Source organism: Pan paniscus, chromosome 19 (genome assembly GCF_029289425.2).
Source record: "Pan paniscus chromosome 19, NHGRI_mPanPan1-v2.0_pri, whole genome shotgun sequence".
Lineage (NCBI taxonomy): Eukaryota > Metazoa > Chordata > Mammalia > Primates > Hominidae > Pan > Pan paniscus.
The window spans coordinates 11,010,200-11,026,546 of NC_073268.2; the positions used below are offsets into that span (position 1 = coordinate 11,010,200).

The 16,347-nt window shown below is 41.9% G+C and overlaps 1 protein-coding gene across 9 annotated transcripts in view; it reads right to left on the reverse strand.

Annotated features, from left to right (window-relative positions):
- Positions 1-16,347, reverse strand: part of SPATA22 (spermatogenesis associated 22) — a 411,549-nt gene that overhangs the window by 298,366 nt on the left and 96,836 nt on the right. The window lies entirely within an intron of this gene.

Below are 16,347 nucleotides of genomic sequence, written 5' to 3' on the forward strand. Positions count from 1 at the left end.
GGAGGCAGAGGCTGCAGTGAGCCGAGTTTGTGCCATTGTACTCCAACCTGGGTGACAGAGTAAGACTCTGTCAAAAAAAAAAGAAAAAGAAAGAAAGAAAGAAAGAGAGAGAGAGAGAGAAAGAAAGAAAAAGAAAGAAAGAAAGAAAGAGAAAGAAAGAAAGAAAGAAAGAAAGAAAGAAAGAAAGAAAGAAAGAAAGAAAGAAAGAAAAGAAAGAAAGAAAGAAAGAAAGGAAGGAAGGAAGAAACTCAGGTGTTCAGGTGTAGCGTTCTCTAGTATACAGAACTTGGTATCCTGAGTCTCAATGATTAACATCTCTTGGATGGATCACAGGCATCTTTGGCTTGACAGATCCTAAATGACATTCTGATCTCACCCTGCTCCTCTTCTAACTCCATCCTCCTCCGCTCTCTCATGTTTGGTGAATGGAATCCAGGCTTAAGTCAGAAACCTAAGGTTTGATTTCATTAATTCATTTCTCTCACAGTCAATATCCAATCTAGCAAGTCCTACAGATTCTGCACTTCATTCTCTTTCTAATTCATCCACTCCTTATCCCAACTACCACAACTCTAGACCAGGTGGAATTCTTGTATTACCTGGACTATTGAAACTGCTTCTCAATTCATCTTCCTGCCCCTGTGCTTCAACAACCTTCTCTTCCAACAATCTTCAGTTACACTGTGGCATTCTGAGATGAAAATCTGATCATCCCTCTCTCGTGATTAAATATTTCATGGATTATCATTGTTCTTAAGATAAAGGCAAAATTCCTTTCAAGAGCACAAAGGATGTTTCATTACCTGACCAACACCTGCCTCCACAGCCTCCTCTGGCCCCAAAATGACTCTTGCATCCTCTTTTCAGCAATGCTGGACTTATACGTCATAATTTCTTGCCTCCAGCCTTTCATACTTGCTGTTCCTCCTACCTAGCACCTATCCCCCCATGCCCCGTCTTCATCCGGCTCATTATCACTTATCCTTCAGGTCTATTACATGTAACTTGCTCAGCTAAACCTTCCCTGTGTCTCTGTAAACCAAGTGAGACCTGCTTCTATGTTTCCGCAGCATCTCATACTCATCCAATAGCACTCCATGCCTTTGACTACCTGTTGACAGCTGACTTCCTTACCAGACTGTAAACTCTATGCATGAAAGGCCATGTCTGCCTTCATAACTGCAGGAAGACAGTCGCAGCAATTGGCGTGGTGCCCAGATATTGCTGATGTTTTCTAAATAGTTGTTGGCTGTCTCTCAGGCTGGAACGTGCATTCCTCCAACTTAAAAGGTAGCAAATGGCCAGTAAGTTAGAATAACTACTTCTACTAAATCCTCCTGGAGTAAGAACTCATTACCTTTAGCAATTTAACACTACATTTTGACACTCTGTTGCTGATTTCACCAATGTAATTTTGTGCCCGTGGAAAATATTAGGGTATCTCAGATATACTACTCTTTTCACAAATACAAATGACCCAAACCAAACATTCTTATGCTCAAATCTACATCATGTCATTGAAATTGGTGTGAGAAAAACAAATATGATAATAATTTTATAAATGTTGGGACAAACAGAAAAAAGAAGGATAATTTCTAACCTCAAGCCCTCATTTGAGTTCGTCCTCAGATATTCATATCCCATGTGATGGTTAATTTTTATTTTTTTTATTTTTAAGTTCTGGGATACATGAGCAGAATGTGCAGATTTGTTACATAGGTATACATGTGCCATGGTGGTTTGCTGCACCCATCAACCCGACATCTAGGTTTTAAGCCCCACACGGATTAGGTATTTGTCCTAATGGTCTCCCTCCCTTTGCCCCCAACCCTCCAATAGGCCCTGGTGTGTGTTGTTCCCCTCCCTGTGTCCATGTGTTCTCATTGTTCAACTCCCACTTATGAGTGAGAACATGAGGTGTTTGGTTTTCTGTTCCTGTGTTAGTTTGCTAAGAATGATTTCCAGCTTCATCCACGTCCCTGCAAAGGACATGAACTCATTCTTTTTTATGGCTGCATAGTATTCCATGGTGTATATGTGCCACATTTTCTTTATCCAGTCTATCACTTGGCTAGGCCCTGGTACCAAGTTTTGGTCAAACGCCAGTTCTAGATGTTGTGGTAAAGGTATTTTGTAATATGATTTATGCTTAAATCAGTAGACTTTGAGTAAAGCAGACACCCCCTATTATGTGATAAGCCTCATAGAATTAGTTGAAGGCCTTAAGAGAAAAGACCACAGTCTCCTGAAGAAGAAAGAATGATGCCTTCAGACTGCTCAGACTCAAGACTGTAACATCAACTCTTCCCTGGGTCTCCAGACTGCTTACCTACCCTGTGGATTTCAGACTTACCCATGCTAACAATCTTGTGAGCCAATTTCTTAAAAGAATCTCTCTCTCTATCTCTATCTCTCTGCCTTGATAGATATAGATAGGTAGATAGACAGATAGATAGATAGATAGATAGATAGATAGATAGATAGATAGATAGACAGATAATGATAGATGATAGAGATAGGTGGATGATGATAGGTGACAGATGATAGATAGATAGATAGATGATAGATAGATAATAGATACAGGTAGAGAGATAGATTAGAGATAGATAGATAGATATAGATAGATGATGATAGATGACAGATAGATGATCGACAATAGATGATAGATAGCTAGAGGTAGAGAGATAGATTAGAGATGATAGATATTTAGATAATAGATAGACAGACAGACTATGCTTATGGTTCTGACTTCTGGAGAACCATAAAATTGTCTGTAAAGCTTCACAGATAATTCTAAAACAAAACAAGGCTTGAGAATGACTGCATTAAAGCATACCTCACAGAGCTGTCATTATACCAAAATGATAGGATCTTGTGAGGATATATTGCACAATAAGAAATATTTCTAAGTGCTATCATTACCAATGACTGTAACTGGAAAACATTAGTTAAAATACTTCTGGAATGTTGGAAAGTCGTGGGAGGCAAAGATATAGAAAAGAGGAAAGTTATTATGACTGAAAAAATATCCTGCAGAACATCCTACACCTGGGAAATCAAGACCCTCAGGCTGGAAGGACACCAAGAATCAGCTCATTCACCCTTCTGCCCAACTCACCCAGCATCTGAAGGTAACTCCACAGTCCTGACCTGACATTCTGCTCCCTTTTATCCATTACAACATGTAAAGTAACAGTCTCTGTAGTTGTCCCCTGTGTCTGGACAACTCCTTCTCACATCTCCCCTTCTACCCATCCCTGAGCCTCAGGGACCCTGCATCCCAGAGGAATCCAGATTCCAGAGTAACTCATTAAAGACACAGTAATTACCCTGGACCTCTCTAGAATAAATTTGCTCAGACTCCTGCAGCAGCAACTAATTACCGTACATGTCATCTGTCACTGTAATCAGTCACTGATCGCACCTGACTGTATTTAGGGCTATCATGAGGACAGAGCTCATGGATGGATGCTTAATCACTGCCTGCTTAGGAAATGGAGAGTAGCCCTGTGTGGCTGCAGCCTACATTTTGGGACTTGAAAAAGAATGGCCATAAAAGACTGTGAATGGCCTCAAATATCTTAGACGTATAACATTTACACAATAAATTGACACAAAAAGGCAATGGTCTTTAAGCAGAGTAACCATTATGAAAGATACATGCTTTGTAAAGATATCCAGGTGGTAGTCTCTCACTGAAACTCAGCTTTCCATAAAAATACCCCAGGATCAGACATCTGTGACTCAATCATAAGCAGATATATAGAAAAGACATGAAAAGAAGAAAAAATGAGCTCTCTCAGGTCATGCTCAATTCTTCCTCAGGCCAAAACAGAAAAAGAACCCAAATTCCCACCCGCTTAGTTACTTTTATCTCCTTATCTCTCTAGGAAAACTTGATAGCACCCATCACCACCATTGTGCCAACCGCTCTCCATCTATGTCAGATTACCTCCTAACGCCATGTTCTTCCTGTCCCTACAATTGCTCATAAGGCCACAGTGGACATTTATATTTTTTTCTTCCACTACCTGTTCTACGTTCCCCTTTCTTTTGGCCATTATCAGCTGGGTGACATTCTCTACACAGTGGTAACAGTGCAAACTTCCATCCCTAGGAAATCTGCATCCCATAAGCCTTGCTTTCTCAAGTTGTTATATTTTTTCTTAACCTTTATTGATGCACATGGAAATACTAAGTGGCAACCAAATAATTCTCCAGGATTTTAGACATGGCCCTCTCTTTTCCAGTTGTGTAGAACAACCAAATTTTCCCCTGGTAATCAATATCAATCACACTAGGCAGAATGACAACCCTATTCTTTGTATATTGGCTTACATGAGTACCAAAAAATGACTGGGTGGTAGGCTTAACCTCCAATTCAGTGAAGCCATTGTTACATCACCTGGTAGAAGAACACATTCCTTGAGATCTATAGGAGACACTTATGACACATTATTTTAGGTTCTCTCAGCCTCATCTGGTATTTCAGCCACAGCTGAAGGAACCAGTTCTGCGATGGCTTCAGCTAGCTTTAGTGGGTGCAACTGAAAGCACCTCACCTCCTTGCTGCTACATATCTTCCTTGCCTCCTTCTCTGGGACTTGCACGACCCCACAGATGTCATGGTGAATCTTTAGCACTCACACTCATATTAAGGCCTGTGATCCACTTTGAACTTGTTGTAGAGTGTTAAATGTAAATTGAGGTTCCATTTTATTTCTTCTGCATATGGAAACCCAATTTTTCCAGCGCCATTTGTTGAAGACTAGTCTTCACTGAATTGCTTCTGTACCTTTGTCAAAAATCAGTGAATGATACATGAGTAGATCTATTTCTGGACTCTTTATGGTATTATATACCCTCAATACTCATCTATATTTCTATCCTTTGTCTAATACTACACTTTCCTCATTATTGTAACTTAATAGTTAATTTGGAAACAAGACAATGTTAGTCCTTCTACATTGTTCTCCTCTTTCAAAATTGATTTTGGGTGTATTTGTCTTTACACATAAATTTTATAATCAGATTGTCAAATTATGCACAAAAATTTGTCAGAATTTTTATTAGAATTTTGTTAACTCTCCAGATCAGTTGCCGAAGAGTCAACATCTTAAGAGTGTTGAGTTTTCCAGTCTGTAAAAATGTTGTATCTACCCATTTCTTTTTATTTGATTTTAAGTTCTGGGGTACGTGTACAGGAAGCTCAGGTTTGTTACATAGGTAAATGTGTGCCATGGTGGTTTGCTGCACATATCAACCCATCTCCCAGTTATTAAGCCCAGCATGCATTAGCTATTTTTCCTGATGCTCTCCCTCCCCTGATCCCACCCCCAATAAGCCCCCGATGTGTGTTGTTCCCCTCCCTGTGTCCATGTGTTTTCATTGTTCAGCTACCACTTATGAGTGAGAACATGTGGTGTTTGGTTTTCTGTTCCTGCGTTAGTTTGCTAAGGATAATGGCTTCCAGCTCCATCCATGTCCCTGCAAATGACGTGATCTCATTTCTTTTTATGGCTGCATAGTATTCCATCATATTCCATGGTGTATATGTACCACATTTCTTTATCCAGTCTATCATGGATGAGCATTTGGGTTGATTCCATGTCTTTGCTATTGTGAATAGTGATGCAGTGAACATATACGCATTCATGTATCTTTATAATAGAATGATTTATATTCCTTGGGTATATACTCAGTAATGAGATTGCTGGGTTAAATGGTATTTCTGTTTTTAGGTCTTTGAGGAATTGCCACACTATCTTCCACAATGGTTGAACTAATTTCATTCCCACCAACAGTGTAAAAGCATTCCTTTCACTCCACAGCCTCGCCAGTATCTGTTGTTTCATGACTTTTTAATAATTGCCATTCTGACTGGCATGAGATGGTATCTCAATGTGGTTTTAATTTGCTTTCTCTAATGATCAGCGATGTTGAGCCTTTTTTCACGTTTGTTTACCACATGTATGTCTTCTTTCAAAAAGTGTCTGTTCATGTCCTTTGCCCACTTTTTAATGGGTTTTTTTTCTTGTAAATTTGTTTAAGTTCCCTGTAGATGCTAGATATTAGACTTTTGTCAGAAGGAGAGATTGCAAAAGTTTTCTCCCATTCTATAGGTTGTCTGTTTGCTCTGATGATAGTTTCTTTTGCTGTGCAAAAGCTTTTTAGTTTAATTAGATCCCATTTGTCATTTTTTGCTTTTGTTGCCATTGCTTTTGATGTTTTCATCATGAAATCTTTGCCTGTGCCTATGTCCTAGATTTTCTTCTAGGGTTTTTATAGTTTTGGGTTTAAGCCACCTTGAGTTAGTTTTTGTATAAGGTGTAAGGAAGGGATCCAGTTTCAATTTTCCAAATATGGCTAGCCAGTTCTCCCAACACCATTTATTAAATAAGGAATCCTTTCCCCATTGCTTGTTTTTGCCAAGTTTTTTGAAAATCAGGTGGTTGTAGGTGTGCAGTCTTATTTCGGAGTTCTCTATTCTGTTCTATCGGTCTGTGTGTCTGTTTTTGTACCAGTACCATGCTGTTTTGGTTGCTGCAGGCTTGTAGTATAGTTTGAAGTTGGGTATCTACCCATTTCTTAAGTCTTTGATTTCCATAACCAGTGTTGCAGGTTTCATGTCATAGATCTTACACATTTTTGTAAGACTTATACTTAAATATTTAATAATACGGTGCTATGTAATTTTTTTCAACTTCCACATGTTCATTGCTATTTGATATAATTTTAATATATTAATATTATATATATATTTGTATACACAAATAAAACTTTTTAATATGTTGACCTTATACCCTGTGGGTTTACTAAACTTGATTACTGGTTCTAGAACCCTTTTTTAGATAATTTTGTGGATTCTGTATAAACATGAATAGAAATGGCTTAATTTCTTACTTTCCAATATGTATACATTTTAGTTCTTTTTATTGCCCTTTCTCACTGCCTAGCACAATGTTTAAAAAGAGCAGTGAGTTCATTTTTGTATATGGTATAAGGAAGGGGTCCAGTTTCAATCTCCTGCATATGGCTCTCCAGTTATCCCAGCACAATTTATTGAATAGGGAATCCTTTCCCCATTGCTTGTTTTTGTCAGGTTTCTATCTGTCAAAGATCAGATAGTTCTTGGTGTGTGGTCTTATTTCTGGGTTCTTTATTCTGTTCCATTGGTGCCCATGTGTCTGTTTTTGTACCAGTGCCATGCTGTTTTGGTTACTGTAGCCCTGTAGTATAGTTTGAATATAGTTTGAAGTCGGGTAGCGTGATGTCTTCAGCTTTGTTCTTTTTGCTTACGATTGCCTTGGCTATTCAGGCTGTTTTTCTGGCTCTGTATGAATTTTAAAGCAGTTTTCTCTAATGCTATGAAGAATGTCGATGGTAGTTTAATAGGAATAACACTGAATCTATAAATTGCTTTAGGCAGTATGGGCATTTTAATGATATTGATTCTTCCTATCCATGAGCATGGAATGTTTTCCCATTTGTGTTGTCTCTGATTTCTTTGAGGAGTGTATTGTAGTTATCCTTGTAGAGATCTTTCACCTCCCTAGTTAGCTGTATTCCTAGGTATATTGTTCTTTTTGTGGCAATTGTGAATGGGCGTGCATTCGTGATTTGGCTCTCAGCTTGACTGTTGTTGGTGTATAGGAATGCTAATGATTTTTGCACATTAATTTTGTATCCTGAGACTTTACTGAAGTTATCTTTCAGATTAAGATGCTTTTGGGCCAAGACTATGGAGTTTTCTAGATATAGGATTATGTAATCTGAAAACAGGAATGATTTAACTTATTCTATTCTTATTTGAATGCCCTTTGCTTCTTTCTCTTGCCTAATTGCCCTGGCCAGAACTTCCAATACTATGTTGAATAGGAGTGGTGAGAGACGGCATCCTTGTCTTCTGCCACTTTTCAAAGGGAATGCTTCCCGCTTTTGTCTATTCAGTATGATGGTGGCTATGGGTTTTTAATAGATGGCTCTTATTATTTTTAGGTATGTTCCTTCAATACCTAGTTTATTGAGAGTTTTTAACATGAAGGGATGTTAAATTTTTTTGAAAGCCTTTTCTGCATCTATTGAGATAATCATGTAGTTTTTGTCTTTAGTTCTGTTTATGTGATTAATTACATTTACTGATTTATGTATGGTTAGCCAAACTTGCATCCCGGGGATGAAGCATACTTGATCATGGTGGATAAGCTTTTTGATGTGCTGCCGGACTCAGTTTGCCAGAATTTTGTTGAGGATTTTTGCATCAATGTTCATCAAGGATATTGGCCTGAAATTTTCTTTTTCTGTTGTATCTCTGCCAAGTTTTGTTATCAGGATGATGTTAGCCTCATAGAACAAGTTAGGAAGGAGTCCCTCATCTTCAATTTTTTGGAATAGTTTCAGTAGGAATGGTACCAGTACCAGCTCTTCTTTGTACTTCTGGTTGAATTCAGCTATGAATCCATCGGGTCCAAGGCTTTTTTTGGCTGGTAGGCTATTTATTACTGACTCAATTTCAGAGCTCATTGTTGGTCTATTCAGGGCATCAATTTCGTCTTGTTTGTCTCAGGACAGTGTACATGTCCAGGAATCTATCAATCTCTTCTACGTTTTCTAGTTTGTTTGTACAGAGGTATTTGAAGAAATTTCTGATGGTTATTTTTATTTCTGTGGGGTCAGTGGTAATATTCCCTTCATCATTTTTAATTGTGTTTATTTGGATCTTCTCTCTTTTCTTCTTTATTAGGCTAGCAGGTGGCCTATCTTATTCATTTTTTTTAAAATCAACTCCTGTATTTGTTGATCTTTTGAATGGTTTTTCGTGTCTCAATTTCCTTCAGTTCAACTCCGATTTTGGTAATTTCTTGTCTTCTCCCAGTTTTGGTGTTGATTCTTTCTTGCTTCTCTAATTCTTTCATTTGTGATGGTAGGTTGTTAATTTGAGATCTTTCTAACTTTCAGATGTCGGCATGTAGTGCTATGAATTTTCCTCTTAATACTGCCTTAGCTGTGGCCCAGAGATTCTGGTATGTTATATCTTCTTTTTGAGACTGAGTCTCACTCTATTGCCCAGCCTAGAGTGCAGTGGCACGATCTCAGCTCACTGCAATCTCTGCCTCCCGGGTTCAAGTGATTCTCCTGCCTCAGCCTCCTGAGTAGCTGGGATTACAGGTGCCCACCACCATGCCTGGCTACTTTTTTGTATTTTTAGTAGAGATGGGGTTTCATGTTGGCCAAGCTGGTCTCGAACTCCTGACCTCTAGTGATCCTCCCACCTCGGCCTACCAAAGTGCTGGGATTTTAGGCGTGAGCCACCGCACTCGGCGTGTTGTATCTTTGTTCTCATTAGTTTCAAACAACTTCTTGATTTCTGCCTTGATTTCATTATTTATTCAACAGTTGTTCAGAATCATGTTGTTTAATTTCCATGGAGTTACATGGTTTTGAGTGATTGTCTGATCCTAACTATTTTGGAGGCACTGGGAGACATGGAAGTAGTTCTGGAGGACAACAAAAATCATCTTGTGAGACTTCTTCCTCATATAGGGTGTTTGTATGGTCTTCAGGCAAAAGGAGGTTGCTCATTTCTAGCAAGGGGAAGGGATACTTCTGCCCCAGCAAGTGAATTCCGGGGAGTCTGAGGATTCAAAATTCTCATGTTCATCCACTCAAACAAGACTCAAGGTCTCACTCTTTCCCTCCCAGGGTCTGTAATTTAGCATAGGACACCTACCTAAGCTACATGTGCTGCCCCCTTAGTAGCTCTTGCACCCTTAGAATTAAGTCCCAGGCCTGATTTTCAACACCGTGTGTCTACGGTTGTAGAAGATTAACGTTTCATTAAATGTTGCCATGGAAATTTTCTGGCTTTTACAAAATAAACCCTAAGTTGATAGTTGACTAACCTGGACCTATCATTCTATTTCTTCCAGGCTTCCAAGGAAGTTAACAAAAGCTATCCCTATTCTTAAAACTCCAGGCCAGGCACAGTGGCTCATGCCTGCAATCTCAGCATTTTGGGAGGCTGAGGCTGGAGGATTGCTTGAGCCCAGGAGTTCAAGACTAGTCTGAGCAACATAGCAAAATCCCATCTCTACAAAAAATAAAAATTTAAAAAAAGCTTCCAGCTTTTGCTCATTCAGTATGATGGTGGGTATGGGTTTGTAATAGATTTTTTTAAAATTTTTTTTAACCAGGTGTGGTGACATGCACCAGCTCTTCAGGAGGCTTAGGTAGGAGGAGCGCTTGAGCCTGCAAGTGAGCTATGATTGCACCACTGCTCTCCAGCCTGGATAATAGAGTGAGACTCTGTTTCAAAAAAAATCCTAATTCTAATAACTACCATGGTTCTTATAACATTAACTTGCTGGAGCTAACACATGACACAGTGTTTCTCCGTCTACCTGTACCTCATCCCAAACTACCACAAGTGAGTCTTGGTAATTGTGATGCTATCACATGCTAGGGCTTATCACAAACCCCACTTACTCCAACAGTGGTGAATGCTCCAGTTCCAGAATCCCTCCCAAAACCAATTGTCTTAGTTTGGTTCCCACCAAAGAAGAGCCTGAGAGAAGATGTGTGTGTTTATGTGTACGCGTGTGTGTGTGGTTTAAGCAGGAAGTCATCTCAGGGAGCAAGAGTGAAGTTATTTATTTGGAAGCTAGTCCCCAAGAGCAAGACTGATTTATGAAGAGGGTGAGGCAGAGAAAGAAAAATTGTCCCTTACTAACAACATATTACGCAAGTCCCCACTATGAGCACTAGAGATTGGATTGAACCAGAGCATACACAATGTCTCCCAGAATTGTGTAAAGATGGGGGCTGAGGGGACTTTTTTTTTGAGACGGAATTTCACTCTTGTTCCCCAGGCTGGAGTGCAGTGGTGTGATCTTGGCTCACTGCAACCTCCGCCTCCTGGGTTCAAGCGATTCTCCTGCCTCAGCCTCCCAAGTAGCTGGGATTACAGCCATGCGCCACCACGCCTGGCTAATTTCGTATTTTTAGTAAAGAGTGGGTTTCTCCAAGTTGGTCAGGCTGGTCTCGAACTCCCAACCTCGGGTGATCTGCCCGCACTGGCCTCCCAAAGTGCTGGGATCACAGGCGTGAGCCACTGCGCCCGGCTCCTGGGATATTTATCCCCTGGCTCCATTCCCCATTGTGAAATTGCCCTCTGCACTTCTGAGCTCCACATGTGCTGAGACAGAGTAAGCTCCCCCACTGTTTGTGGCATCAGAGGATCCCAGGGAAGAGGCTACACTGTCAGCTTGCAATGGAAGCCTGCAAGGAACTATCCCCTGCAACCATGGCTGAAATCAGAAGACAAGCATCTTGTCTCCTTTGTTCTCCAGATGTGAAGCAGAACATCTGATCTGTCTGCTAAAATCTACTTTGTAGAAGTGTTAGGAAGACTGATAGACCCTCCAGGCTTGTACGGTTCTTAGCAAATTACCATGTAAATAACAAACACTCACAAATGTTCTCAGTTTGTATGTAGTTGAATTGTTGAACTTCTGTTAGCAGCTTAATGAATCCTACTTCGTTTAATGTTCAGACAGCAGTGCTCTGTAGGGGAGAATATGCTCTTTTTCCAGATGAGGAAACTGAGGCTCAAAAACTGACTTTGCAGCTTGCGCAGAGTCAAACCACTAATAATCAGAAGAACAGGTTTGTCTATTCTGCTTTTTCTACTGCACCAGAACTCCCTGGTGGGAGAAGAAGGAGCCCTCTCTCTTAGGCGAGGGAATGTTAGTGGGAAGAGGAGTCAGAGGAACACACTTCTACACCTTCCCACAGCTTCTGTTCATTGATCTATGACCTTCACCAGGCCTCTCAGTTCCTAAGGGCCTGGCTTGGAAAATCATGTTGATAGGCACCTTCCCAGTAGTCCTGCTAGCATCACAGGGCTCATCTCCCAGCACCTCCAGAATCATTATAGGATCCCCAAGACACAGTCCCAGTGGCCCCCACTAACAAGGCCCCAGGAGAGAAAGCGCCTCACTACTGAGGGCTCAACAGGAAACTGGCTTTGAAGAAAGCTTTTCCCTCTTATCTCCCTTCTGGGGCCTCCTCCTACCTCCCCAGGTCCAAGACAAGTTCAGGAATTGGCTTGTCTCTGCTCAAATGCCCTGGTTGATATCTGAGAAAGAAGAGGCAGGCGGATCACGAGGTCAGGAGATCGAGACCATCCTGGCTAACATGGTAAAACCCCGTCTCTACTAAAAAAACACAAAAAATTAGCTGGGTGTGGAGGCGGGTGCCTGTAGTCCCAGCTACTTGGGAGGCTGAGGCAGGAGAATGGCGTGAACCTTGCACTCCAGCCTGGGCGACAGAGCGAGACTCCGTCTCAAAGAAAAAAGAAAAGAAAAGAAAATGTCTCCTTAGAAAGCCCATATAGAGTCTCCAGCTGCACCTCTCCCTTCCTGGGGGACTTTGAGGACATGGGCAAGTCCTGTAGGCCTCAGTGACCCACATTAAGCAGAGCGGACATCATCTGCCGTAACAACCTGCCCACAAAGCCAGGGCTAGAGGCAAAGCCTTCCTTGTGAGAAAGTCTAAATACCAGAAGGGGTGAGGCATCGTTGCCATGAGTATGAAGGGCCTGAGGTGTCTCCTTTTCCGTGTCTCTCCCACCATCCTTCTCTCTCCTAGGAGGGCCAGTTTCTGAGTGCCCCAGAGGAGAATGCTGTAGTGAACACAGCCCTGTACAGAGAAGACAGCAGCTCGATTCCTTTCATTTCTCAGACATTAGCCCCTCACTCGCTCTCCGGGAGGATAACGGGGTGTGCGCAGCTCCTCCCCTTCTTTCCTGAAGAAACCTCAGTGGCTTCCGTGCCCTTGCCAGGGTGAGTGTTCTCCTGAGTCCTTCCTCTGCTCCTACAGAATAGAGAAGGGGCTTCTGTTACCATCAGCTTAGTAAGCCTGGTGCGATGGATGCCCCTGACAGGGAAAGCCATTTAGGGGAAGACCTGGGACTACAGCCCGGAGGTCCTGGGTTCTTTTGTGGTTTTTTTCCCGTGCTCTCCTCTCTCAGATGAAGCCTGCTGCCTGTTAGCGTGAGTGTGAGGAGACTTGCTCAGACCAGTTCACTGCTTGCACCCACTGCATCAGGCAGCGGGGAACCCTCACTCCAGCGAAGTCCTTGAGCCTCGTGATGTTGGGTGCGTGAGGGATGGGCTGGAGTTCCAGAGCAGGGAGCTGTCACAGCTCGTAAGGGGAGCCTCGAGAGTGGTCGTGCAGGAGGGCTCCCCAGTGGGCCTCGTGGGGACCCTGTCAGACCCTCTGGGTGTCTCAGGGTGACCTGAGGTCATCCCAGAATCCTCCTGGTTTTAAGCAATTGTATCTCTAGCTGTCTGAGGGTTGGCAACAGCTGTTTAGTGGTTCTTCTACCCCTGACCATGACTCACTTGTCTGTAAGGTGTGGCCCCTCCTAAGGGCCATATTGTTTTGGGAGGTTTAAGTAAAAAGAAGATGTGGATTGGTCCATGACCCGCTTGTCCTGTTTACACAGAGGAGTCCCTGCCACAGCCTTGCACCCTGCACTTAACCTGTACCTCCCCTAAAGCACACTAAGCCAGGAAAGTCTAGCCCAAATATTAATGTGTCCGGAAAGTCTTCCATGACAACTCTAGCTTATACTGATGCTCTCTTTCTCTGAAATTGTACGAACATTAGAACAATTGATAATTCATTTCACAAATATTGAAGTATTATGATGGTTATTGCTGTTGAAAAGACTGAATCAAACATGTTTTGTCCTCGAATTACTTATAGAGATGTAAGAAAGATATGTTCTATAGAGCAATGACTGAACTGGAAGGTAAAGCATAGTAAGTTGCATGAAATAATATGTGTGGGAGTTTAGGAGAGAAGCAGCAGGAGGGAGGCAAAGACAGGGAAAGAGAGAAACAGACAGGCAGGAGTGAGAGAGAGAGTGATCCTTTTGAGATGGGAAAGTTTCACAGAAAGATGAGTTCAGCAGCCAGCAACTGGCATCAAGTCTTGAAATATTTGGGAAGTGGACTTGGAGGAAAACTATCGCAAAAATATCTTCCTCAAAAGAACATATGTGCAGAGCTGTCACCTACCCACTGATTTGCCAATTTGCAAAGCATTTACAATTACCAATTTCATCAAGATAATCCTACCAGAAGATGATTTCTTCCCACTCCCAAGTCATCTGATCTTAGAATTCTAAGGACCTGGCTGGATGCGGCGGCTCACGCCTGTAATCCCAGCACTTTGGGAGGCCGAGGTGGGCGGATCATGAGGTCAGGAGTTCGAGACCAACCTGGTCAACATGGTGAAACCCTGTCTCTACTAAAAATACAAAAATTAGCCAGGCGTGGTGTCAGGCACCTGTAGTCCCAGCTACTCGGGAGGCTGAGGCAGGAGAATCACTTGAACCTGGGAGGTGGAGGTTGCAGTGAGCCAAGATCATCAAAATCATGCCACTGCACTCCAGCCTGGTGATAGAGCAAGACTCCATCTCAAAAAAAAAACCAAAAAAACAAAAAACAAAAAAAAAAACTTTAAGGACCTCTTAGAGATTACCGCATCCACATTCTCATCCATGTGGCATCCCCTCTGCAGCTTCCCCGTGGCCTGAGCACACACAGTGGAGACCTCATTTGGAAGGTTGGTCATCGAGACAGCCTCACATTGGAGACATCCCCTTGCTGTAGAGACTCCAGTGAGATGCACGTTATCCACACGAAACTGCGGGTCAGTCTTTACAGACTATCTTGACTCTGTTTTTTGAGACAGAGTCTCAGACGGAGTCGCCCAGGCCGGAGTGCAGTAGCGCGATCTCAGCTCACTGCAACCTCCACCTCCCGGGTTCAAGCGATTCTCCTGCCTCAGCCACACGAGTAGCGGGGACTACAGGCGCCCACCACCACACCCGGCTAATTTTTTGTATTTTTAGTAGAGACGGGGTTTCACCATGTTAGCCAGGATGGTCTCGATCTCCTGACCTCGTGATCCGCCCGCCTCAGCCTCCCAAAGTGCTGGGATGACAGGCGTGAGCCACCGTGCCCGGCCAGGATTTTTTTAAAGCTCCACATATTTCTACTGTGCAGCTGAGGTTGAGACTCACTGCAGTACACTTTCATAGAGCATCACAGAGGAATGAATGCCCGGTGGATTTCCTAACATCTTTACAAAGAAACATACGATGCAGGAAGGTAGTGTGAATTCTCTGAAACGACCTCAGGATTTTAAGAGTCACAAAACCCATCTGATAGTGCTTTGACAATTGGGGCAGCAATGCGATCAGAGACCACTGGACACATTCTTGGTAACTGGAGAAAAGACCCAAATCACCTCAGGATGTCAGAGAAAAGGCATTTACTGGCAAGCCAGGAGATAGATCATCACCAGAAATGGAATTTGGTTGACAGGAAGTAAAATAGCCTGGGAGAGCTGCTGTCTACTCCCAGAACCCACCCAAGGCTCTTCTGTGGATAGCAACTACCGCAGCGTGCAAGGCAAGGGACTTTGAAATTTACAAGTCGTAACCACTGAGAGGGTGGGAATAATTCGATCATTCATAAAAAGTATATTAATAATCATTATAAAAATAATATAGGTAATATGTTAACATTTAAAATCTCCAATGAAAAACACTAAAACCCATTATATTACTACCACTCTTTGAAAACCACTGCAGTAGCTCAGAATTTCCTTCTGTTTATTATATGTGTATGTGGTAACAGTGAGATCATATTTTAAGTATACAGTTTTGTCTTTCCTTTTACTTATTGAATATCTTACCACAAGAATTTGCTTGATTTTAAAGTCATTTCTGTTAATGTGAATTTTTTAAAATTATTTTTTCTAGTTTATTATGGTATATATAAGAAAACAACATATTATCGTATATTATTTTTATATTTACTTTTTATCTTGAAATTTTCCTATACTTTCATATTTTTAAGAGTTTTCCAGCTGGGCTCGGTGGCTCACACCTGTAATCCCAGCACTTTGGGAGGCCGAGGCGGGCAGATCACATGAGGTCAGGAGTTCGAGACCAGCCTGGTCAACATGGTGAAACCCTATCTCTACTAAAAATACAAAAATTAGCCAGACGTGGTGGCAGGTGCCTGTAGTCCCAGCTACTCGGGAGGATGAGGCAGGAGAATTGCTTGAACCTGGGAGGTGGAGGTTGCAGTGAGCCAAGATCGTGCCACTGCACTCCAGCCTGGGTGACAAAAGCGAAACTCCAACTCAAAAAAAAAAAAAAGAAAAGAAAAACCAACAACTTTTTTATTGCTTTCTAATATATGGTCTTTTAATTTCTTGCATTGGCTAAAGCTTCCAGAACAATGTTAAATAATAATTGATAATGAA